Genomic DNA, 27,319 nt, shown 5'->3' on the forward strand with positions numbered 1-27,319 from the left:
TATCTAAACAGTCAAGTTCACTAGAAAAACCTTTCAAAGAAAAAGCTATTATACACTCAGGTGCCAGATTTCACAATTAGATTTCTTCCTTCCTTCTTTTTTCCCTTCCTCCCTTCCTTTTTCCCTTCCTTCCTTCCTTTCTTTTTATCTTCCATTTTTTCTCCTTCCCTGAAGCTTCAATGGTTTTAATATATGGAAATATCCAAAACTCACTGAGGCTATATACTTTAAAAAGCCAGGAATTAGGTCATCCAAATAGGCATACCTTAACCATGTAGATGTTCTTGCCCAGTGGAGCACATCTCTCACATTCAACTAGTTCCGCAATAAGTGAAGCTCTGACAAAAACTATTAGTTACTAGTTTTCGTAACCACTGATAGAAAGAACCTTGTTCTCCCTTCCCTCCCCCACAAAAGATGTTAAGAAAAGGAAGTAAGGAAAGGAAAACAAAAGAAGAAAGAAGGAAAGAAAAGAGAGAAAAAGAGAAAAAGAAAGAAGTGAAGAAAAAGAGAGGGAGGAAGGAAGGAAGGAAGGAAGGAAGGAAGGAAGGAAGGAAGGAGGAAGGAAGGAAGGAAGGAAGGAAGGAAGGAAGGAAGGAAGGAAGGAAGGAAGGAAAAGAGGGAGCAAGAGATGGAGGAAGGCAGGAATAGAAGAAAAGCTAGTCATCAGAATGAAATCTCTTAAGGCACTGGATTTCTCCATTATCTTAAGAAGCCGAGAACTATATAGGATATTACGGAAAATTCTTCAGATAGCAAATTAATGGTTAAAAAAAAAATCTAGTGATAAATAAAGCATGTTTGGCTACTTCCCCTGTTTAGCCTTCTGTTTTTGATAACTGTTATGGTTATTCATATGACTAACTGTAGAAGACCCTGTATCTCCTTCAATGATAATAACAATGGCAACTAAAGTAATCCATACCAGGTTCCCTTGAGGTAAGCAAATACCATTATTTCCACTTTAAAGAGACAGAGTTTGGCAGAGTGTGGTCACATCTTCTCTTACTAGTCAGCATGCCAGATGCCAAGATGTACAGTCAGTTTGCTAGACCAAGCTGCTTCCACATCTCCCTGTGGAATTCATTGTCATGCCCTTTTCAAACAGGGTCTAAAAACCATTCATTGGTTTCTTTTGCAATACTCCAAAACTCTCTTTGTGCAAATGTGAAACATTTCTCAAAGATATTTCCTGGTTGTGTTAAACAAATTCAAATTATTATTAGGAAAGTTTAGTTGGGTTTTTGTGAAATATCCATTCATGAATTTTTTTTTTTTTTGGAAAAAGAAAAGAAATATGCTTCTCCCGTAAGTCAGAGATTCTCACTCTTTTTTAAGTCATGCATCCCTTGAGTAGTCTTATGAAACCTAGGAATCCCTTCTCAGAATAATAGTTTTAAATGAATAACATGAAATACATAGAATTACACAGGAAACCAATTATATTAAAATATAGTCATCAAAATTAGAACAAAACAAAACAAAGTCAGGCAAGGGCACCTTCATTAAGGTTTTTAATGACTACACATGGAACTTATCTTCATTTAAGAGTCTTATTTGTGAGCTCTTTCAACCATCATAAATTCATCCTTTTTTTTTAAAAGGTGACCCAAAAATCCCTTTCTTCAAAGGCTTTTTAGAATAGAAGGAGTAGTCAGAAAAGTAAGATCCGAGAATCAAAGTGTCATAAAGTGGAAGGAATATTTCAGATATTTAATCTGACCCCTTAAGTCCAGAAGTTGAACAATTAATTCAATTACTAGATTTATTTGATTATTAAAGCCATAATTGGAACTCAAGGCACTATTCTATAGGGTTTCATAGATTCAGAACTGAAAAGGACCTCAAAAATCAATGCAACAAACTCATTTTACAAATGAAGAAAAAACTGAGACTCAGACAGAAATGGCTTGATAAGATATAAATACAATAAGTAGCAGACATGAGATTTGAACCCAAAAATATATATATTTGAACCCAGATACTGATTTCAAATCCAACATCCCTTCTGTATAAACTGTATTACTGTTCTCAAATCAAAAGAATCTTGAACAGTTTTTTAGCATCATAGCTGTGAGGTATGAGCCTGAGGAAATTTTAGTATAGCAGGTCCAATTTTCCTTTTGTATTAAAATGCTTACGTGCTCACAGCCTAATTGCTTCGGGCCCTGAGTGAATTGCTTTCAGGCCTGTGAACCCAAGCCAAATTGCATGGCTCAAGTAAAAGCACATAATCTGTGCATTAACCGTGTCTGAAGCAATCAGCAACAGCAACAACAGATAACACAATCACATTAGTGCTCTAGCCCCCAGGTTGCCGTACCTTCCGTGCAGGCCATTTTAATCAGAGAGGTTTTATACTATGGGTTTCAGGTCAGCCAATTAGAGCTTTGACCAAGCAGGAGAAGCAGGAGCTTGCTGAGACAAGGTGAAGTGCTAGATTCCTAATGATGTCCTTACCAGACCTGGCCCCCTCAAAACCATAATGGGGTTTTTGTCGCAGAAGATTGTTTCATCTGATAGTATCTTTAGGATGTGTTTATATGACTTCCAATTGTGTTTACATGGAATCTTTAGTCTAAAGACCTCAAAATATTAGCTATTTCTCAGATATCCAACCTGGTTACTTGACCTTCAGATTTAAAATTCATTCCGCCCCTATAGGAGTTGTCGAAAAAGTGTTTTCTCTTCTTTGCTCTCCTTGATAACTATTAAGCTAAAAGGAGAGAGAGAATTGGATTGATGATTTACATCTCTATAGATATAAATTTATTGTTCCCATATGAAAGTAGGGACTAATGTTTCAAACTGAAAAGAATCTTTGATTTGGATTCAGCCCAGATTAAAATTCTGTCTCTTACCATTTATTATTCATGTGATCATGAGAAAATTATTTACCTCCTTTAGGCTTTAGTTTTCTCAGCTGTAAAATTAAGGGACTGATTAGACAATTTCTTGGATTTTCTAGATCTAAATCTATCCTCCTATGAACTTTTTTATAGAAAGGCAAACTGAGTCATGAGAGCAAATGATCTTGGAAGTCAATTAATATCACTAGACTTCAGTTCCCTCAATTGGAGGTCCATCCCCTCCAGCTCATGACTGGTCATTTTGTGAATTTTGCCGTGGTCATACAAAGTCAATGGAAATTTACCAGAACAGAGGCATCCTAGCGACTGATATATGGTCTTTCATGTCCATTCATATAGAGTAACTTTATACATCATCCAGATGGCTCCCCAAACACTCTGCAAACCTCTCTAATTGGCAATACTAGCCCATTCTATAAACAAATCCAGAGTGATCATCTTACCTACTTGTCAAGAGTAGATACCAGTGGTCTTAACTGTGCATCAGGACTCTGCTTTGCCACACGTCCAGTGGAATGAGGAAATTAGGCATTTGAAGGTAAAATATCACGAATGGAGATGTCAGGAAGCTGGGCCTGCAAAAAAGGAAGACCCTGGATGAATTCATTTTGCTATAACAACAATTATAAAATGTCTACTACATGCAAGGCACACAAAGCTCAGCTGAGAGGAGATAAAGATGAAAGGTAACCCAGGTCATGCCCTCAGAGAGTTTTTAATCAAGTTAGATTAAGTTAGATTAAAAACTCTAACACATTTGTATGAGAATGGGATTCAATTTAATTCAACACTTATAGAACAGTTGCTATGAGCACAATACTGCATTAGATATTGGGGATTCAAGAGAAAAATGAAACCGTTTCTGCCCTCAAGAAGCTTACATTATCCTGGGGAGAAGGGATCAAATACTACCTACACAGATAGTTATTAAGGGCCTACATGACAGAGCTAGGAGCTTTGTTGTTGTTCAGTCACGTCTGGCTCTGTGGCCCCGTTTTGGATTTTCTTGGCAAAGATCCTTGAGTGGTGTGCCGTTTCCTTCTTAGGCTCATTTTATAGATGAAGAAACTCAGACAAATAGGGTGAAGTCACTTGCCCAAGGTCACTAGCATTTGAAGCCAGATCTGAAATCAAGAAAATGAGTGCACTATGGCACTACCTAGTTTTCTGGTAGCTAGGGACACAAATATAAAAGTAAGGCTGTCCCTGCCCTCAGGGAGCTTACATTTGCCTAGAATGTCAGGGTGGAGAGAATCAAGAAGGGTGTCATGGCATCTGAGGGAAAGGAACTAGTTAAGGATGTTGGAGTAATCCCAGGGAGTCAACAGACCTTGAAAGCCAAATTGGTTAAGGGAAGAGAGAATGAGAGCAGAGGCAAAATTCACACCCAGGTTTCAAACCCAGTGACTGTGTAGACTGTGCTACTAATAGGGGAAAGTTTGCTAGGCAAGTTATACTGTAAGGTTTTCGGTGTTTTTAAAAAGAGGAGGGTGATTCAGAATCACACACACACACACACACACACCCCACACACGGCAGAGGCCATCCCTTCTCTGTTCAAACATCAGCAAAAGCATGATTGCTGCCTTCATCATCACTTTTTCCCCTTGTGAAATGATGGTCGAGTGTTTTTAGTGACTATAATTGGTCAGGATTCTGCTTCTCAGCAGTGCCAAGAGCACATAATGACTGAATGTTTACAGGGGGGAAGAACATCCCTGTATTCCAAACTGGATTTTTTGTCTGCTATCCCCACAGATTAAGTAAAATAATGAGATTTGCTAGCACCAGAATCAGCAATATACATTTCGGCAAGGATGTGCAATGGGAGAAGGAACAAGGAAGGGATGGGTTGCAAAGTGATGGGAGATAGATGGATGGGGGTGGAGGGAGGAGAAACCTAGTTGAAGAATCCCCCACCAAGACCTGTTAAGGGAGGCTCTTTCCTATTCTTTTACCCCCTTGGGTAAGAATCACTCCAGAGCTCAGCCTAAAAAAGTATCATTTTTTTCCTTTTAGTTGGATGACTCTGATGAGCAAATGAGATCAATCACTAAATATTTATTAAGCACCTACTACGTGCCAGAAATTATGCTAAGCACTGAGTTTACAAAGATAAGCAAAAGTGGATCACAATGAAATGACATGAAAATAACTACATCCAAACAAACGCTAGACCGAACAAAGTGGAAATAATAAGCAGAAAGAAGGGTCAAAGGCGGGAGCAAGAAACGTTTCTTATAGGATTTTAGCTCAGAATTGAAGGAAGCCAGAGAGAAAAGATGAAAAGGGAAATCATGGTAGGGGAGAGCCAGCCAGTGCCTGGAGTTTGAAGATGGACAGACTATATTTTTTGAGGACCAGTGAGGATTCCATTGTTACTGGATCATAGAGTGAGGGAGTGAGATATAACCAGGCTGGAAAGATATGGGAGTAGGCTATGAAAGGATTTTTTTTTTAATTTTTAGAGATAAATGAAGGAAGGTTTTTCTATGGTTTGTTTTTTTTTTTTTTTAATAGCCTACTGAGAAGACTACTCTTCTGGGTTCAGGCATCTATTGTCTTCAATATAACACACTCACCTGTCTTCCCCTCACAAGGATTAAGGGATCAAATAAGATGCATGTCTTTTAGCAAGGGGCCAAAAAAGCATAGGTACCACCAGAAGGGCCCAGAACAAATGCCCAGCTCCATGGGAAATGTTCTCCTCTAACTCTGGCTACACTCTTAAAACCCTTATCTTTGCTGATGTCACTGAACTGCCCTGATGCATGAAGTTGGGACCCATGGTTCCCACTCACTGAACTAAGAAGAATAATGAGAGTTTAGCATCACTCAGGTGTGTCAAGTACAGAGAGAAGCTTTCTATAGGATCATCAACCTCCTTTCAGCTTTCACTGCATGGTGCCTGAAAATTCACTATACCCAGGATCCACTAATCAATCCCATACTGGCAACTGAGACTCAGTTGTATCCTTATGAAAGGATCTGAATGCCAAAGAGATTTTATATTTGATTTTAGAAATGATAGGAAGCCACCTTAGGGAGTATATTGGGAGTGGGGAGGTAATAGGGTACCATGATCACTTTTGGAAGATCACTTTGACAGTTGAGTGACAGATGCACTGGAAGGGAGAGAATTGTAGCAGGCAGTCCAGGCTCAAGGTAATAAGAACCTGCACTAAAGCAGCGGCAGTTTCAGAGGAGGTAAGGAGGTGTAAGATAATATGAAAATAAAATCAACAGGATATAACAACTAATTGACATAGAATGGGGTGTGTGAGAAAATAAGGAGTAGAAGATGACACTGAAAGTTTGATCCAGGGTGACTGGGACGATGGTGGCCCCCTAAACAGTAATAGGGAAGTTAGGAAGAGAGAAAGGTTTGGGGAGAAAGATAATGCATTTAGTTTTCAAAATTTTAAGATTGCTAAAGGACATCCAGTTCTAGATGGGCAGTAGTCATTTGGAGATATGATACTGGGGGTCAGTAGAGATGTGAAGGCTGGATAAGGAGATCTGAGAATCATCAGCATAGAAGTGATCATTAAATCCATGGGAGCTGATAATATCACATAGTAAAATAGTAAAGAGAAGGAAAAGAAGAAGGCCCAGAGAGAGTTCTATGGAACATCTAGGTATGAAGTGGATAAACACTGAACAAAGGAGAAGAAGGAGTGATCAAAGAAATGAGTGGAGAACCAGGATCGACAAGGAGAGGAGAGCATCTACTCTTGCACTATGGGAGTGTCACAAAGCTATATTTTCTCTCCTTATAGGAACTTTCTGCCCCAGATTGTTTTGCTTCCTGTCTCTCAATTCCCCCAGCTCCTGTTCACATAGCTTTTCTCTCCTAGAATACCTTCCCCTACTTTTCTGCCTATCCAAATTCTAACCATAGTTTAAAATTGAGTTACAATCCTGCACTTGGAATTTTAGAATCAAAATTAACATTAGATGTCATGTGTTCAATTTCCTCATTTTGCAGTTGTATTAACCTGTCGATTTCACAAAGAAATTAAGACCAATGTTACATCAGTGTAAAGTGACCCTCATTCCTTTTATATTCTGTTTGTATCTTCACAATGACCAAGGGGTTAAATGAAAGAACAAGGAGGTTCAGGTAAGTTTAGATATAAGGATAAAAAGTCTGATAATGCATCTAATTGCATAAAATAAATTTTGTTCTCTTCCCTCTCCTTACTTAGTAGGAAAAGTAGCTACATTCTTCTTATAGATGGCTGGTGATCTGAGAACTAGGGAAGATTAGAGAAAGGAGAAAGAAAAATAAATTATACTAACAAGAGATGAAGGATAGCAAGAGCTACAACAGAATCCAAGGATGAAGATCTGCTGAAGCTGATTTTTCTCCAATGAGGAGATTGGGGGATATACTGAGGGCAAATAACAACTAAAGCCAGCTGTCTGAGACAGATGATTGAGTGATATTTAGAGCGGGATGATGACTATGAACATCTAGGGATGAGAGAAAAGTACAAAATGTCTCAATGAAAATGGAACCCAATATCTAGAGGGAAAGGTCATCTCTTAGAGCTGCTTACTGGATCCATGTAAAGTCAATAAACATTTAAGTGCCTGATGTTGTTATATTTGCCATCACTCTGCCTCTTTATGGAATATACTAAACAATGAGGGGAAAAGAGTGAGGAAGAAATTGGAAAAGATGTAATGTCATTACCAAGAAGTGTTCCCAAATTGGAGTATTATTCATTTGGTATTTTACTCTGCCTGATCCCATCACATCCCATTGTCTTGAAGAGTTGCTTAAACTCTTTATATTATTTTACTTTTTATGGGATTAGGCTTTGCCTAAAACAAGTCCCTGCTCCCTATAATCTTGCAGTCCCATTAAGGATGCTTCTTTATATTCTTTATAAGACATAGTACAAAGCCTACCTAGTTGAGGGTGCTTTTTCATATCTCCCACAGGACCTAGCACAGAGCCTCATCCACAGGAGATATTTAATATCTCCTTTTACTCACCAATACCCCATAGGACACATTAGTGTATAAGGCATATTGACTTGAGTGCTAGCCTTGAAATCAAGATCTTGCTTTGAATTCCACTCTGATGCTCATTAGCTATGTGATTGTGGGCAATTCACTTTAGGTTTCTGATTCTCAGTTCCCCAATTTGTTAAAAAAAAAAAAAACAACAAAAAAGAATACATAATATCCTATATCATAATTATAGAATAATAAAGTATCAACTTCACAGAGTTGTAAGATTTGAATGAAATAAGGTATAGAAAAGAGTTTGAAATTTTGAAGTTGCATATTACTATTAAAGTTTTAAATATTATTATTGTTGTTAATAATAATTGAAATTATTATTTAGAGAGATCATTGGACCTGAATTCACACTCTACTTTTGACTCAATACCCATGCTGGATACCCAATACAACTAATTCAATAGCCAAAACAATAGACAAGTCACTTAACATCAAAGACCTGTTTCCTTAACAATAAACTAAAAAAGGATAAACTGTATGATCTATAACATCCCTTCCATGTATGATCCCATTATTTTAGCCTGAATATATTTCATTAATACAAGTCACCAGTAGTGAAGTTTGAGGAATAATCCTGTGTGTTTTCAAGAAGGAGTCAGAGGAATGCCTTATAATAAATATTTGTTGATTGATTGTATGTTAGTAAAATAAGAATTGAGTGCAATTGTGAGCAAAATAGCCCTTGGATAAGAGATACAAAGTGGGTTGGGATTACAGGATATCTTAGAAAAATTCAGCAATGTGGTAGTTTACCAAGTTAAGTTGAGTTGGCTAAATTTAGTGAGCTCAACAATACTCACCCCTCCCCCACTTCTCCCTATCTAATTTGCAAAGAAACAGCTCATCATGTTAGTATGAAGAGCTTAAAAAAAAAAAAAAATCACAGGCTTCATTTCCCATCACCCTCATACTTAGTAAGATTTTGAAACCAAAAGGTGCAAAACTGAAAAGGCTGCATAACACCTGCAGGAAGCTTTGAGTGCTTAATTTCTCACCCTTGGGGTACACATCATCAACTCATAAGGGCTATTTTAAAAGGCAGATTTTAATTTCATTGGCCATGATCTTTGAGCACTCAGGCCTAGCCTGATCCCAAATGAAGGCACTATTCAAACGTGGAGGAAAATGGTCAGGGATCTCATTGCTGAAACCAAGTCCTGTACCCAAAGGTATATGGTGAGAAACCATTCATTTGAACCTCTAATCTATTGCAATCAATACTAATCAATTTGATATGATTCTATGGGAGTAGTAATAATTCTGCATATTAGGCCCCAAAGCTGTGAACTACAGATTATAAATTCTTTTGCTAAATCATTGAAAACTAACTAGAGATCCTCCATCCTTGTTTTTTCTTGTCAAGGTGAACAAATGAAGGTTACTTAATTTCATGTAAAATCCTCTGATTTATTTTTATACCTCTGGACCATTCTCTCTTGTCCAATATGAGCAAGTGTTGGGCAAGCAGGTGATTGTATTATGACTTTCTTATGACTATTTAGTCAGTGGAGATGCTCCATGTTTTCCCCATCTGTGATCATATAGCTAATGTGTCAATTTTGACCCTCAAGAGCAATGTCTCTTCAATGAGATTCTGTATTTTATCATGTCTTTTTTGCATATTTGGGTATCAAACTCTATAAATATATGGTTCTGGAAAAGGGGGACATCTCAGGTTGTAAGGAATAGTTGAGATTCATTTCATTACAGGGAACCACTGACCCTTTAATAAAATGCCATTTGCTCAGAAGATCTGCCTCAGTCTCTTTTCTTGTAAATTGGACAGTTTTAATCCCCACGGTACTCTGAAAGCGTTCCACAGATACATCACTGCCACATACATACAACTCAAGAGAAAGCCCCAGATAGTCTCAGATGGTGATAGTAGGGCCTCAGCAATTTGGTTTCCAACCTCATCAGTTTCTGTTCAAAATTACCAATGGTCTCTTAAGTGCCAAATCTAACAACTTCTCCTCATTCCTTCTTCTCAACCCTTTAACACTTGACACTGTTGATCACTTTCTCCAGGATATCCTTTCTTCTCTAGGCCTTTGTGACATTAGTCTCTGCTTATAGTCCTTCTTTCTGCCTAACAATGTCTTTTCAATGTCCTAGTATTCCAGCTATTCATGCCATTAACTGTGGATGTTCCCGCCTGCATCCTAAGACTTTGTCCCGGGACCACTTCTCTTTTCTATTCATACTATTTCACTTAGTTATATGAGATTCAATGAATTCAATTAATAGATAATTTTCAGCTTGTTAAATTCAGTCTGAGTATCTCTCCTAAACTATAATCCCTTATAATCGATTGCCTCTTAGACATCTCAATTTGGATGTCCCAGAGATGTCTCAAACTTGTGACATCCAAAGACATCATTATTGTATTTTTTAGGTGGTGTTAACCTTTATTGTGAAATCTATAGAACCCTTCTCAGAATAGTATCTTTGACTGCCTAAAACAAAATATAAAGCATTCCAAAGGAAATCAATTATATTGAAATAAAATTATCAAAATATGTGTTAAAATCAAATTCACAGGCCCTAATTTAATAACCTATGGATCAGGCAGTGCTTCACATAGAATGGAAATTAGGAAATTCAGGAAATTCTAAAAGTCTGTTAAGTTAAGGTCAGCTAGGTGGTACAGAGGATACAGCACCTGCCCTGAAAACAGGAGGATCATAATTAAATTTGAATTTGAATTCAAATCCAGCCCCATAACACTTAACACTTACTAGATATGTGACCCTGGCAAAACTCATTATCTCACACACACATATACACCACCCTATCTTCCAAACTCCCTTATATCTGGGTTGGACACCCCATCCTTGTAGTTACCTATGTTTACAACCTTGGTACCATCGTTAGCTCTCCTTTCACACATTCCACATCTGCTATTACCACCTTCACAATATCTCTGAATGTGTATCATTCTCTCTTTACTCATACATCCACTAACCAAGTCCAAGGTTCAATCACCTCCAGCCTGTACTATTACAATAACTTCAGATTGGTTTTCCTGCCTCAAGTCTGCACAGAATTGCCCCAAAGGAGATTTTCCTGAAGCACAGATCTAACCATGCCATTCTCCTACTCAAATACTAGCAGCTCCTAATTAATTCTAGTATTAAATATAAAGTACATACAAACATAAATTTTATGTATGTATGTATGTATGGGGCAGCTAGATGGTGCAGTGGATAGTGCACTGGGCTTGGAGTCAGGAAAATCAAATCTGCCCTCAGATGCTTACTAATTCTGTGACCCTGAATAAATCACTTAATCCTTATTTGTCTCAGTTCCTCAACTGTAAAATGGGGACACACTGGGGAAGGAAACACCAAAATACTCCAATATCTTTGCCAAAAAAATACAATGGATAAATATCCATGGAGTCCAATAGAGTTGGACATGTCTAAATAACAACAAATGTTACCTTCCCACATATTCTATAACATAGAATATCGCTAAGTTACTCTATAGCATTATGATCATATTTGTGTCATACCGTTAAATTATTCTACTTCATTATTCTATAACATAGCCACACTGACTGAATTATCGTTCACACATGACACTTCTATCTCCTGACTACCTAACCTGGCACTGGTAGTTCCCTCTGTCTGGAGTTTTCTCCCTCTTCATTACTACCTCTCCTGGTTTCTATAATACTCATCTTTAATGCTAATTACTGCAGGAGGCCACTTTCAGTCTCCTCCACTGGTATTGCCTTTCCTTTTGAGGTTACCTTTCATCTACTCTGTTTATATCTTCTTCTCTCCCCAATTTCTCTTTAATACCTTCTTCATGTTACATGATAGACTACTGGGTGCTTTCTTAGTAGCATCTACCTATACTACAATTGCATTCATCAGTATCCTAGAATGCTTAATATGATGATATTTCTGTCACACCATTAAGTTACTCTATCTTGTTATGATCATATTTGTGTCGTACTGTTAAGTTACTCTATCTTTTAATGATCATATTTATGTCACACCATTAAGTTACTCTATCTTATTATGATCATATTTGTGAAATACTGTTAAGTTACTCTATCTCATTATGATCATATTATCATATTGTTAAGTTACTCTATGTTGTAATGATCATATTTGTGTCACACCATTAAGTTACTCTATCTTTTTATGATCATATTTGTGACATACCGTTAAGTTACTCTATCTTGTTATGATCATATTTGTGTCACACCAATTAAGCTACTCTATCTTGTTATGATCATATTTGTGAAATACTGTTAAGTTACTCTATCTTGTAACGATCACATTTGTGTCACACCGTTAAATTACTCTACCTTGTAATGATCATATTTGTATCAAATTGCTAGGTTACTCTATGTTGTAATAATCATATTTGTGTCACACCGTTGTTACTCTTATCTTGTTATGATCATATTTGTGTTATACCATTAAGTTACTCCATCTCATTATAATCATATTTGTGTCATATTGCTAAGTTACTCTATAGTGTTATGATCATATTTGTGTCATACTGTTAAGTTATTCTACCTCATTATGATCATATTTGTGTCATACTTTTAAGTTACTCTATCTTGTAATGATCATATTTGTATCATATTGTTAGGCTATCTTGCAATGATTATATTTGTGTCACAATGTTAAGTTACTCTATCTTGTAATCATCATATTTGTATCATATTGTGAGGTTACTCTATGTTGTAATGATCATATCTGTGTCACACCATTAAGTTACTCTATCTTGTTATGATCATATTTGTGAAATACCGTTAAGATACTCTATAGCATTATGATATTTGTATCATACTGTTAAGTTACTCTATTTCATTATGATCATATTTGTGTCATGTTGTTAGGTTACTCTATCTTGTAATGATCATATTTGTGTCACACCATTAAGTTACTCTACCTTGTTAGAATCATATTTATGTCATGTTGTTAAGTTACTATATCTCTCTATCTTATATGCACCTAATTATTTACATGGCATCTCTCCTATGAAAATGGGAGCTTCTTGAGAGCATGGGCTTATTTTTGTCTTCCTTTGGATCTCCAAAACCTAGCAAATAATAAGCACTAACTCATGCCTGTCTCTATTCTATTTTCTCTCAACTTCCTTGTCAGCTGCCTTGTCATTATGAGAGCATTCTCCCCTCAGTCCCAGCTCCCCTTTATATCTTGTCTTCCCTCAGTAGGATGTAAGCTTTTTGAGGGTAGGAACTATCTTGTTTGCTTTTATTTCTAACTCCAACACTTAGTCTTCAATATATTAAATCTTTAATGAATGCTTTGTCTATTTATATTATTCATTTAATAGTATAAGGTGGCTCTCTCTCTCTCTCTCTCTCTCTCTCTCTCTCTCTCTCTCTCTCTTTCTCTCTCTCTCTCTCTCACACACACACACACACACACACACACACATACACACTCACACACATACACACACACTTAAAAAAACTTTTAAAAATCTATCAAAAAAAGGAAAAAATAACCTTGAAATCAGATGGGGAGTGGGTTGGGGGATAGGAAAAATCAGGTAGAATATCCACAGATTTCAAAGGAAAGAAGAATAACTTCTACCTGTAGATCTAGGAAATCAGAAAAAGCTTCAGGAAGGAGGAAGCATCTGACCATAGAAAACAGGAGGGAGATCTCAGCAGATGGAGAGGTATATAAGGAATCCTTGTCAAGCATAAGGGATGGTGTGGACAAATACACAAAGTTGTAGAGGAAAACATGCACTTAAGCAAGTAGTATGGTTGGACAGGAATGTGGAATCCTGACCACATCATTCCCCTGCTCAAAAGACTACAATGGCTCCCTATTGCCTCTAGAATGAAATGAAGATTCCTCTATTTGATATTTAAAGCCTTTCACTAGCTGACTCCAATCTATCCCTCTCAACATATATGACTTGTCCTTCCTTTGCATAATATAGCAATTGCACAAAGTCCGGAATGTAGCAAGAATGATCTGGTTGTTATTTGTAACACATGACCCATTTTTCAACTCCATCCATGCCTTTACATGGGCTATCACTCATGCCTACATTTGAATTGCTATCTTTCTTCAAAGATCAGCTTAAAAACCACCTCCTCTGTGAGATATTTCCTGATGTCCGCTCCCTCCCCTACACAGTCAGTATCTCCCCTGCAGTCATTACCTTGTATATTTTTTGAATTTCCTTAAACAAGCCATTTCCCCCAATAGAAAGGTTCTCAAAAGTTTCATTTTTATCTTCATATGTTTAAACCCCAGCATAGCACATAATAAAAGCTTATTGATTCATAGATTGAAAGGAAGTAGTCTGCTTGCCATCTAGGGGAGGGAGTGGGGGGAAGGAGAGGAAAATTTGGAACACAAGGTTTTGTAAGGGTCAATGTTGAAAAATTATCCATGCATATGTTTGGAAAATAAAAAGTTTCAATTAAAAAAAAGAAAGGAAGGAAGTAGTCTGAAAACAGACTGGAGCCAAGTTTTAGAGATGGAATCCCAGATTTAGAAGGTTTGAATTTCCTTCTAGGTGACTAGGAGCCACTGAAAGTTTTTTGAGCAGAGGGGAGTGACAATCAATAAAATCCTGCTTTAAGAACATTAGTTTAACACTTTGTGAAGGATAGATTAGAGAAGGAACAGAGAGGACATGGAAAGACCATGTAAGAGGCTATTACATTAATAGAAATGAGAGATAATGAAATCCTGAATTATTCTGATGGTAGCATGAGTGGAAAGTGAAAGTCTACATTATCAAATCAATGAGAGGGGGATTAGGTGGTCCTTGGAATGGGCTTTTCCTGGCCTTACAATGTTAGAATACTTATTCAATGTCACATGTGAAACTAAGGAAACCAAAGTTAAAGTTTAACTACAAAGCTGTCTTTCTGGGGCCAACCCCAGGGAGAAAACTGCTTAATAGATGCTTTCATTAAAAAAAAAAAAAAAAAGTGCTTCACTCCTAAAAGGTGTTATTTCACTAAACTAGATCGAAAGGGAAGATTTAGGGTACGGCTTTCTCCACTAAATCAATCGATATATTTATTAAACACCTACTATGTGCCAGGTACTGATTGTGCTAAAGGTTTTTAAGGTACAAGGTTTAGAAGGCTCTACCAAGCAGGAAGAGTTTGAAATATGGCCCCAGCAAATAGCACAGGGGTGAAGAGAGATAAGATAACATTTTTGATGTCAGAATCAAGTTTCAGAAAAGAGATCTTGATAGATTACAATGTTGGGCTGAAGTTAATAAGGTGATATTTTAAAGTAATAAGAGTAATGTGGTATTTTTTTTAATTCAACACTAGAAGTAACAAGACATAGGAAACTAGACTAGGTCTAAAAATTATCGGGGTGGGGGAGAGAGGGAGGGGGGGTTTAGTGTACCACAAGCTCAAAATGAATCAACAATTTGATATGACAACTCCAAAATCTACGTCAAAGGAGACATAGCAACAGATCCTCTGGTCAAAACATAGCTATAATGTGGCTTTCAAGCATTCTGGGTAGGAGGGATGGTGACACATTGGAGCACATTCAGATGAGGGTTAAGATCATGACTTAGGTGAAGAACTAGTAATGTTTAACCTGATAAGAGAAGACTTAAGGTGAATGACAGTAATCTTTCAAATAGGAGTAGAATTTTTCTATTTCATCAAAAAAAATTTTTTTGAAGCAAATGGGGCTAAGTGATAAGTAAGTTTCTAAAGTCATATTTGAACTCAGGCCTTCCTTATTCTGGGGGCCAATTCCCTAACTCTAGATGGAAAGGCTTTTTCTGCTTGGCCCCAGAAGGCCAAACTAATCGCGATGGACCATCATATCAAAGAAGCTGATTTAGGCTTGATAGAAAGAGAGAGACCACCTAATTAAAGTTAACCCCAACTAACAAGAATTGCCTCAGGTGAGGGGTGACTTTTCCCTTTATTGAAGGTCTTCAAGTTCAACCAGGATGATTCTTTGTTGGGTATATTTATCAAGGAGATTCTAGCCCACTAAAGGGTCTTTCTGCTGCAGAGGGTCCTTCCAACTCTGAAATTCTATCATTCTCAGTTTTTTCCCAGTGATAGCCTATATCTATAATATCTTTGTCATTTTTTTACTCCCTTCTATTATTTATTCTAGAATGGTTCCATTCCAGTGCTGGACACGCTGTCCAGAGCCAATGTTCTAATATAAAGACTTCAAAGACTTTTCAAAAGACAGAGTACACGGTGCCCTGTGGGATGCTCAGAAGCAACTCTTGAGCCACAGAGATCATTCAAACCGTCCTTTGCAAAGTTCACTAAATTCCTGGCACGTGCTAAATTAGACAGGGCTGGAACAAGGTGGGGAAGTAGGTCAATTATGCCATTTGCCTAAAATAAAATTCTTCTAAAAATTCCCATAATTTTTAAAAAATTCTATCATCTTCTTCATTTATGAAATGACAATTTGTGAATTTCAGAGAGATAACCAGGTAGAAAGACACAGAAAAAAAGCAGAGGGGAATTACTATAATGCCCAGAGCTTGAAAAACAGTGCTAATAATAAGTATAGTCATTCCCTTTATGGATGCTTTGAAGTGATACTGGGCCTAGATTCCATATTACTCAAAATATTAGACATATATTACTTCCCCAGGTGACTCAGCTTCCCTAAAAACGTCATCTGTGAAGTCAGGGTGGGGAATCTTCATTGCTCTGACAGAAATGGAGAAGACACTGGGGTTAAAAACAAAACCCCAAAGGCTCCACTTTATGGTTCTTGAAAAAATTCCAGTTGGGTATTTTCTAAGTCTCTTCTTTAGGAGAAATGGGGGAATTTGGGTGTGAGAAATTTTTTTAAATTACAGATATTACAATGTCTGATTGGCCCTAGTGAATCTGTAAAATCTGTGACCTTTCTAAAGGCAGAGTTTGGAGTGAAGGGGAGGATTGGTGTGGTGGAAATGGAACAATATTACTAATGTTGACCTTGAGGAGTAGGGTGCTTGATACTTCTGGAGAGTTCAGACTCTAAAACTGAAAGAATCCATCTTTTAGCTTCTTCTTGGCTACTAAATGCAAGCACGAATTTCTATTTGAAAGATGGTAATGCAGGAGATAGAGCTTTGGGCCTGAGTCAGGAAGACCTAAGTTCAAATGTGAGCTCAGACACTTATTAGCTGTGTAATATTACCTAATCTAATTACTTAGTGTCTGTTTGCCTCAGTTTCCTCATCTGTAAAGTAGGGATAATTAAGGCACCTATACCATGAGGTTGTTGTGAAGATCAAATGAGATTATATTTGTAAAAAGCACTTAGGATAATGTGAAGTACACAGTAGGCAACATATAAAGATTTATTTTCTATTTCTCTTCTCTGTTGATTTCTGTCCAGACATTAATGAAATAGATCTGGGGAATCAGGTCTCTTTACAATCCTCAGCATTCAGCCTGGTCAAATGATATAACTCTTTCTTGTTCATCTTACAAAATAGGACATATCTATTGCTATGATATATTGGAATCAACCATAAAGTCATACTTATCAACATCAACTCCTACATGATCAGCATTTTTAAGAGACTTGGCTTGAACACATCAGAGTTAAATGATTCGGTGGGTACAAAGCACTCCCTGAAGCAGCACTTTATGACTTAGTCCAGGGGAGTTGAATCGTTGGGTGTCATGGACCCTATTGGCAGCTTGGTATTGTCTATGTGTATCTCAGATAATGTATTTAAATGTGTAAAATAAAATATAAAGATTATAAAGAAAACAAATTATATTAAAATAGGGTTATAAATTTTAAAAATATATCCATAGACCCTCCCCAAGCTGAAAAGAACTTCCAAATTAGTACATGGTCTTAGGAAGCTGCTGAGGCTAAAACTCCATCAGTCTCTAGCCAGTCTGGCAACGAGCCTTTCTTAATAAGCTAGACTGCTCCTTTGGGCAAAAGACATATAGTCTGTTACTGTTGCTTTCCAGCTTGGTCAAGGCTTGCCAGGGCTTGAAGCTCATGCTTTCTTTTAGCACAGCCTTCAAGAATAATGGATCCCCTCTATACCACAATAAGGTATCAGGGCAATAACAATAATAATGGCTAATATTTATATAACTCCTGCAATGTGCCAATCATTGTGCTTTTTAAAAACTTTATAATTACTATTCATTTGATCATCACCACAACTTTGAGAGGTAGATGCTATTATTATTCCCATTTAACAGTTGAGGAAACTGAAGCAAACAGAACTTAAGTGACTCAGGGTTATACAACTAATTGAGTATCTGAGACCAAATTTGAACTCAGGGCTATTCAATTTGAGGTTCAGTGCTCAATCTACTATGTCACCTTACTGCCTATAACATGAAGGAAGGGGAAGCATCTTTGATTTTTCCCTCTCTCTAATCGACTATATCCAACTAGTAACTAGATATGATAGATTCTGTCTCTGCAACAACTCTGCTTGTTTCTGTTCACGCAGCCACGTTTGACCTCTCATCACTTTCTGCTTGGACTATTACAGTAAACTCCCAAGTGGTCCATCTATTTTAGTGTATGCCCTTTTGAATTCACCCTCCTCCAAGACACCAAAAAGTCCCTAAGCCACAAGTCTGACTTATTCTCCTTCTCAACAGACTTCAATGGATGCTCATTTTTTTCTCTAAGATAAAATATCAGTTTATCATTTAAAACCCTACACAATCTGGCTACAACTTATTTTTCTATATTTTTGCCCTTCTCTGTTATTGCCAAGTTGGACAATTGATTGTTCTTGAAACTCAACATTCCTTATTCCAACTCGGAGTAATTGTACAAATGGCCCCACATGCCAGGAATTCACTCCCTTTTCATTTTTATCTCTTAGAATGTTTATCTTCTTTGTAGGGACAGTTCAGGTTCAAATTCTTCTATGAACATTTTGGTCAGAACTTTTAATAGCTTTTTTTTTCATGTCCAGTACAATATAGACCAACCTAGACAGGGTCGACAATAAATTTTCTCTAAAATCAACTAAGTCTGTGGGGGATGGGGAAACTAGACTATAGTGAGGTTGCCTAGCCATGGAATATGGGAAAATAAGAGCTAAATTAGGGTACAACATTTGGGGGAGGGGAAGCAAATGTTATCTTTTTATTTTAAACAAAATCTAAAGTTCCTGCTAGTTGATCACTTAATTAAGGTGTTTCTATGTGATAAAAAGCTCAAGGGATATTAACAACCCTCTAAATTTTAGTACTCTGAGCCCAAACCCCAGTTTCTCCATCATAGTCATGATTCTGCTACATTGATCTACTGCTCATTGTCTTCTCAAATTATCTTATTTTTGCTCATTTATGAATATGTTTTTACTACCACCCCAAGTAAAATAAACTCTGTTCAGAAATTGTTTTGTGTTTGAACCAAGCCTAGGACTGTGCCTGGCATATAATAAATATTTAATACCTGTTTTTTTTTTAATTGGAGACTATAAATCAGCTGAAAATAAACTAATACTCTGTATTTTTAAAGGAGTATCTACCTGTGATAAAGAAACAAAATGAATTACCAAGTGATTCTTTGAAATAATGTCCAGGGGCCAAGAAGCCTTCTGCAATATATAGAGAACCATTAAAATGGGATGGACCCACTGCCTTAGATTATTTCTAAGGCAATCTTTCCTTAAAAGAGAGTGTCTAGAATAATGCACTAAGCCTCTTGGGTGATCCTGACCTCTCCACTCTTTGCCATTTTTATCTTCTTTCATGAGTGTTCCATTTCTCTTATTAACTGTCCCAGTATCTAGTTTGCTTGTTTGAGATGCACGGACATTGAGCCATTGGTTTTAAGTTACTTCCCAGATCATTTCCTTGATTAACTAACTGCCATCAGAGAATTCACAAAGACCATTTTTTTGAGCTCTGATCCTCTCTTTGTCCTTAAAAAAAAGTCTTATCTTTTTTCATTATTTGCATTGTATGAATTTTTATACTTTAGATATCAAATGGTAATTGCTCTTTCGGAGATCTCTTACTCTAGCTTCAGACACTTACGAGCTATGTGACGCTGGGCAAGTCATTTAACCCTGTTTATCTCAGTTTCCTCACCTGTCAAATGAGTTGGAGAAGGAAATGACAAACTAGTCCAGTATTTTTGCCAAGAAAATCCCACTGACAGCATGGTTTATGGGATGATGAAGAGTTGACACAACTAAATAAGTAACACGATACTTTTATGAATAAGTGGATGGATAGATGGATGGATGGATGGATGGATGGGTGAAATAGTAATTATTAAGTATTCACTACATGCCAGACACTGTATTAAATGGTAGAGGTTCAAATATAAATATCAAGACAGTTCCTGTCCTCGGAGAGTTTACATTCCAATTGGAGAAGACACACATAAGGAAGTGGTAGCCTGGAAAATACGTTTTATAAAAGGAAACCACTGGGAAGGAGACTCAGGTTATAGGGCAATTGATTAATAGTGACCTCTCATTGATTTGATTATTGTTCCCAGAGCTAAAGATGGGGATTGGCTAGGGAGGACGGGCATGTTATATTGCCACTCTGGGACATACCACAAGCAGTGGGCCGAAAGGAGAATGTGGGCCAGGTTAGTTATGGTGACCATTCACCAGTACGGAAGCCGGGGGCCCTGGGCAGGGTGGAGTTTAAGCACTGGATTGGTGTTGGAGCAGGGAGGGCAATAACATGTCAGAAAGATGGCCAGGAACAACAGAACCCTTTCTTGATTTCTTTCATTTACTGCCTTCCCTCTGGGGATTATTTCCAACTTATCCTGCACAGAGCTTGTCTGTTGTTTGCACGCCATTCCCCACCCTCCCCGATCCCCCCATCACTGGACTATGGGTTCTATAAGAGCAGGGGCTTTTTTGCCTTTCTTTGTCTCCCTAATGTTTAGCACAACGCCTGGTATTTAGCAGGTGCCTGATAAATGTTTATTGATTGATCAGAAGTCATACATTCATCATTAACAAGTATTGATTAAGCACCTATTAGAGTCATGAAGCATTGCTTCAATTAAAGACAGTAACCATCTGAAAATAAATATATTAGAACTGGAATGAACCTTAAAGATCATCCGAGGCTACTTTAATTACGCCAGTGAAATAGCTCTTTAAAGAAAGGAACTATTTATATCTCTAGTTATCTATAATAATATAGATTAATCTGGGTGTCTACATACATGTGTGCACATTTACATATACAAATGAAAACATACATGTGTATATGTATTGTGTACATGCCCTGTGTGTTTATATATGTATATACACATGTATTGTTATATAATAATATAATAATGACATTCAGCAAAAACACTGAAGATATTTGTCCACACATATACCCATATATATATACATGGGTATATATATTTAGCTCTTTATATATATATATATGATACACAGATATAAGTATACTTATATGTATGTATATTGTATATAGATATAAGTATTCATATACATATGGACATATATGGGTAGTATGTGTATGTGTATTCCCAGAGCCTTGCATAAATGTCTTCAATGTTTGCTGAAAACTGAGTAGAGTGAATGAGAAAATGGAGGCTTACAAATTTAAGTAATTTACTGCAAATTCTCCTTAGATAAAACCCTAGCATTAGAACCAGAAGGGGCCTTTTAAGGCCCCCCAGCCCAAGCCCTCTTTACAGAGGAGAGAGCCAAGACCTGGAGAAGTGAGCCAAGCATTCAGAGTGATACATATGCAAAGCCCTGAACTAGGGTCAGCGGGAAAAGGAAAAATAAGAAATGTTCTCTTCCCCCAAGGAAGGTACAATTTGGGAAGATGAGTAATGTACATAAATGGCAGGATGTTATAAGAGACATATGATGTGCTATGGAGATTCATGGGGACTTTGCAGAAGATGTGACCTGTGATTGGGACTTTGACATGTGGGGAGATGGACAGAAGGGGAGAGCACGCCAGATGGAGAGAACGGGCCAGGTAAGGAGAAAGGAAAGCTGGGATATGTATGGGAACAAATCCAATTATATAAAAACACAGATAAAGCTAGAAAAGTAGGCAGCAGTCTGGGATTCTCATGCAATATACAATTTCTGAGCTTCCGTTTTTCCACTTAAGAAACTGGAAGCAATAATTCCATCTTACTTATGATATAAAGATACCAGTGGTAAATCATGAACTCCATAAAATATTCAAAAATAAATATTAAAAATACTTTAATCTTCCTTCTTACACTATACTGGTGTGCCTCCGTTAATTTTTAAATGTTTTTCCAAAAACAATAAATCAGTCCTTCCTTGGCTTATTTGACCTGAAAATTTAAAAAAAAAAATTTTTTTTTTTAAGTGTTTCCTTCATCATTGCTTCTGAAAACAAACAAGAAAGAACTTTTCTACCTGGGCAGTCATCACCAGGTCTGAAGTCAAAAGGGTAGAAAAATTAATAGATCAGTATAAACTTCACTGTAAATATTGGGGAAAGATTCAAGAATATTCTGTGGCTTGTATGTGTGTAGTCTGGCTGAGCTGCACGCAAGTAAGCAGAGAGAGTAGGTTTTGCTGTTTCCCAGTTTCTTACGGCTAAACAGCCTGGCCTATAATCTTGACCGTTCACAGCAGGGAAAGGCCATGTTAAACACAGCACTGAATGATATTACATAACTAGATAGAGGTCCTATTTCAGCATTTTTCAATCTCCTTTCTTTTATTTTTAAAACCCGGGAACCACCAGATTTGGTGAGACAAAAGATCTCACTCATTTCCAATCTGTCTTCAGTGCTTCCTCTCTGAAAATAGGGAATCTGGATCTGTGACATATTAAGAAATTTGCTCAAGGTCATAGAAGCATGTTAATGGCAGATGCAAGCTTCAAGCCCCTTACCACTGCAGGAAGGAACAACCACCACCAAAATCCCCCCAAATAAACCCAAACTAACAACAATACACAAAACCATGCAAAAACAGAAATAAAATCCCTATCATTGGTACGGGTGGGAAAAGAGCACAAGCTTTTGGTGAAATATCCTTTAAGTAGGACCTATTTTTTTTTATTTTTAGACTTTTTTTTTAATCAATAAACTTTTTATTCATTCCAGAAATATAGGTGTCATTATAGATCCCTGTAGAGTCCACATAGATCAGTCCAGCTTCAAATCATATCTGACCCGAGAAAAATAAGCTATATCATACACAGCCAAAATACTGGCTGGCACACAGAGAAATCACAGAAATCATGGCAGACCAAATGATTATCCAGAATGCACTGAGTAGTCTTGGAATAAGTGCATTACTCTCTCTCTGTTCTTTATGGGAAGGGGGCAAGGGGTCTTTCTGAACATACCTCTCCTGGGAGAGTATTTGTCCTCTTTAACCCAGAGACTGAAGAAGTCAGACGGTCAACAAATCAACATTTACTGAGCACCACAGTGTGCAGAGAGCACTGTAGGAGGATACAAAAATAAATTGCAGACACACTTCCTGCCCTTAAGAAGCATACTTGAGTTAATGACGTAGGTAAGGTCTGAATGGGAGAGGTGCTGGTAAATCTAAAGGGGGGCAATGCAAATTTTGAATAAATATAGTGTGTGTGTGTGTGTGTGTGTGTGTGTGTGTGTGTGTGTGTGTTGATTTTTGAAACTATTTGCAGACCATTCTAAACCAGGATGAGAGATTGAATAGAGAGCTGTGTCCAAGTGGAATAGTTCTGGCAGAATAGGAAACTAACCGCTCCCAGAAAAGTCCTTTTTTTATTCCTTCAAGAATTTTCATGGGGAAGGTCAGAAGACGAACATTCCTACCTCCCTTGACAAGTGACTTCTGCCCTAGGATATCCTAATAATAATAACTATTAAGGTTTACTGAGTGCTTTACAAATATGAAAGCACCATGGAGCACCATGAAGGAAACGTTCCCCCCCCCCCTCCTTCCCCTATAATTTCTCACTCTTACTCTGGGAATAGTAATCAAATCAACTCTGCATTCACTTCTAGAAAGGGTGTGCCAATTGACTGTCCTATAACACCGCTTGCCATACCAGTAATTTTCCAGTCAAAACACTCTTTCTTAGCCACTCTCTCTTATATGTAAGGTATCTTCCATTATTACAGACAGGGACCGTCTCTCTTGCACATCTGTAATCTGCTAGTTACTAACAATAAACGTAAGCATCTATTAATGTAAGGATTTGCAAAGGCCTTTACAAATAATATCTCATGTAGTCTCACAATGACTTTGGGAGGTAAGTATTATTATTATTCCCATTTTACAGGTAAAGGAATTAAGGCGGACAAGTTAAATTATTTGCCCAGAGCCACACAGTTTTTATGTGTCTGAGGTTGGATTTAAGTTCTCAGTTGTTTCTAACTCTAGACCTAGATCTCCATACACAGCACTACCTAATTTTTATACAGAACTACCTAATTTTCATACAGAAGACATCTTTTCTTTTGATCTTCTGATGATTTAGACCACTAGACCTCAGTTCCAAATACTTGCCGTATAGATGCTCAGTCTATCGGTCCTACATAATAACTTGTTTGTCTTGGGAGAGTGGAGGTGAACTGTAACCTGATCCTGCTAAAGCAGGAATCTCCAAAATGGAGGTGCACAGTCCCCGTGGGAGGAGAAAATAAAATCTTAGAGCATCTCTGAGGTTCTTGTCCTGGTACTAATAGGGGTCCGTGAACTTCAATGGAGGGAATAATTACATCAACAACATTTTCACTCATCTCAATCTAAAAGTTAGCATTTCTCTCATTTATTTAAAAATGTCATTTGGAGAAAGGTTCTTCCACAGGGATCCATGCATCTACCTCTCTTGATCTTTGTCTATCTTTCTATGTCTCACTCGTGTGTCTCTGTTGTGTGCACATATATCACCCATAACTCTAATTTATTTATTTATTTTTAATCTTTAAAAATTAGACTATACTAACATTTATTGTAAGGATCAACACTGGCAGCTTCCTTGGGCCCTTACTTCAGATGGTCACTTGCTCTACATGGCAGGTGAGAAGGCTAGAAGGTTAAAATCCTGGAGACCCTGACAATACTACCTCCCTCTGCCCTGTAATATATGATACTTTATAAGGAGATCTATATATATAGATAAACACACACACACACACACATATATATATATATATATCTTTATATCTCACAAATATGTATATCTAGCTTTGGGGGTATTCTGTTTACCTATGCTCAGGTAAGTAGGTTTACGGACTACATTATCTAGTTTTAACCCTCACAAAATAGATAAATGGCTTAGAAAGATTCCTGCAAAGAAAGTACATAATACTAATAATATTTGAGCATGAGTAAATGCTAAGAAAAATGACAGATAGCACTTCTGCTACTCCAAGTAATCAGTATCATTGCAAAGTAAAAATCAGAAACTCTAAAAGTGCCCCCCTCCATTGGAGATTATTGGAGTAATTTGAAATATGGATTTATAGCTGCTTGCTTTACTATGAACTCTCTGCCATGAAATATTAGGTGGCACAGTGGATAGAGTGTTGGGCCTGGAATCAGGAAGATGAATCTTCTGAGTTCAAAACTAGTCTCAGATACTTAGTAGCTGAGTGACCCTCAGCAATGCACTTAACTCTGTTTGCTTCAGTTCCCTCATTTATCAAATGATCTGGAAAAGGAATATTTTTGCCAAGGAAACCCCAAATGAAGTCATGAAGAATCAGACATGACTGAAAATGATTTAAACAAAGTGAGAAATCATCACAATTTGCAAAACATTTCAAAACTAAGGCTTAGGGGCTGAAAACAACATGTGTTCCCCTAAAAATTCTCATTTCTATACATTTTAAAAATTAGAAATAATTTTCCAATTTGCTAAAAGTTTTTTACCAAATGAAGAATTTTAGTGAGATTAGATTCCATTTGTTAAAAAATATAAAAAAGCAACATCTTCAAATTAATTTATAAGAATAATTGATTGACATGGGGAAAATGGAAATTTACTAACTAGAATTCAACAAAAAACTTTTCATGATTAGCGAGTGGAAATATCATGATTTAATATTTTTCCATTTGAATCTATGAATCTTTATGACATATTGTTTTCAGCCATGACAGCCATCAAAACCAACTATCAAAATAAATAGCTCAGAACCAGACCTTTGAATCTCAACGTCACAAAATATTAAACCAAGATTTTCAAAAATAATGAAGGATATACAAGTACATTACACTCTCTAAAAATACTATTACTCATATTTTAGTAAGGACAAAAGATTATTTTGTACTATCAAAAATTTTTAAAGATTGTCTCCTCTTTACCTCATCTTAAATGATTTTGTATATTTTAATGTGTAGAACATATTAACACTACTTATCATGTTTTAAAATAGTTTATGTATATTTATAATATATGTGAATATAGTATTGCATAGATAGAATTTATATGTATAATAGAGAAAGCTTAGACATTTTTTATTGATGGGATATGTGACTTAAAGAAATTGGAAACCACCACTTATATGATAGCAGATGTAACAACTGCCTGCATTTATATGATACTTTATAAGGCTATATATATACATACATATCTTTATATCTCACATGTATGTATATTTTGCCTATATATTATATATATGTCGAGAGAGAAAACAAGAGAGAAAGAAAGAGAGAATGTAACAACTCAAGAACCACAGGATAGCAGCTCTAGACTCATAAAGATCTGAGTTTAATCTTAAGTGCTTTTCTCTATAATTTTTTTGGATTGTATTTTGAGCCAGAGTTTTCCCTGGAAACATCAGACTTTGACTATGTTTTCACAAAAAAATAAAATAAAAAAGGCACTTAATTCTTATGGAAGTAATGCAGGCTAACCAAGACATCTAAGAAAGGACAAGATTTATTTAAACAAACTAATGAATAGAGCTTATAAACAGTTATTCTCATCCCCTAGAATCTTTATAATTATCCTAACTTTTGGTAATACTTTGGATGAATTGCCACTACCAGGGGACAGCCCCCTAGAAAACAGTCACCAACTCCCTCACTATGAACACCATCTTCAATACAATTATCAACTCATTGATTTTAGTTACTACAGTAACTTCAAAGTTGGAAATTTGGGTCAATGCCAGAACACAATGCCATGTTAATGGAGCAACACAGCCCCAGGCAAGGTGAGTTCACATATTATCAAGGAGACACAAAGCAGAGGAGGCCAGAGGTTTGTTCAGCTTTTCCTAGGGCAAAATTATAACTGATAACTACATATTATGTTATTTAATTTTTATAACCCTGTGAAATAAGTAGTGCAAGTATGATTCCTTTCATCTTTTAAATGGAGGCTCTGTCCCGTTAAGTGATTTTTACAAGGTCATGTAATAATGTTTGGTGACACAAGCTTAGGTCTCGTAACTAATCTAATATGTTATTATTCTATGACACTTGCCACCTGATTTATAAGAATACTTTTCAAACTTGGCCCCATATAG

General features: G+C 36.7%; 1 protein-coding gene across 4 annotated transcripts in view; it reads right to left on the reverse strand.

Annotated features, from left to right (window-relative positions):
* ZBTB38 (zinc finger and BTB domain containing 38) overlaps nt 1-27,319 on the reverse strand; it is an 89,045-nt gene that overhangs the window by 57,853 nt on the left and 3,873 nt on the right. For 2 of the 4 annotated variants that reach the window (XM_051983366.1, XM_051983363.1), the window contains exon 2: nt 3,318-3,445. The gene's annotated coding sequence lies outside the window, so the exon portion shown is untranslated. Of the gene's footprint in view, nt 1-3,313; nt 3,446-27,319 lie in introns of all 4 variants that reach the window. The other 2 variants (XM_051983365.1, XM_051983362.1) reach the window with 1 other exon arrangement.

The sequence above is a fragment of the Antechinus flavipes genome, chromosome 3 (genome assembly GCF_016432865.1).
Source record: "Antechinus flavipes isolate AdamAnt ecotype Samford, QLD, Australia chromosome 3, AdamAnt_v2, whole genome shotgun sequence".
Taxonomy (NCBI): Eukaryota; Metazoa; Chordata; class Mammalia; order Dasyuromorphia; family Dasyuridae; genus Antechinus; species Antechinus flavipes.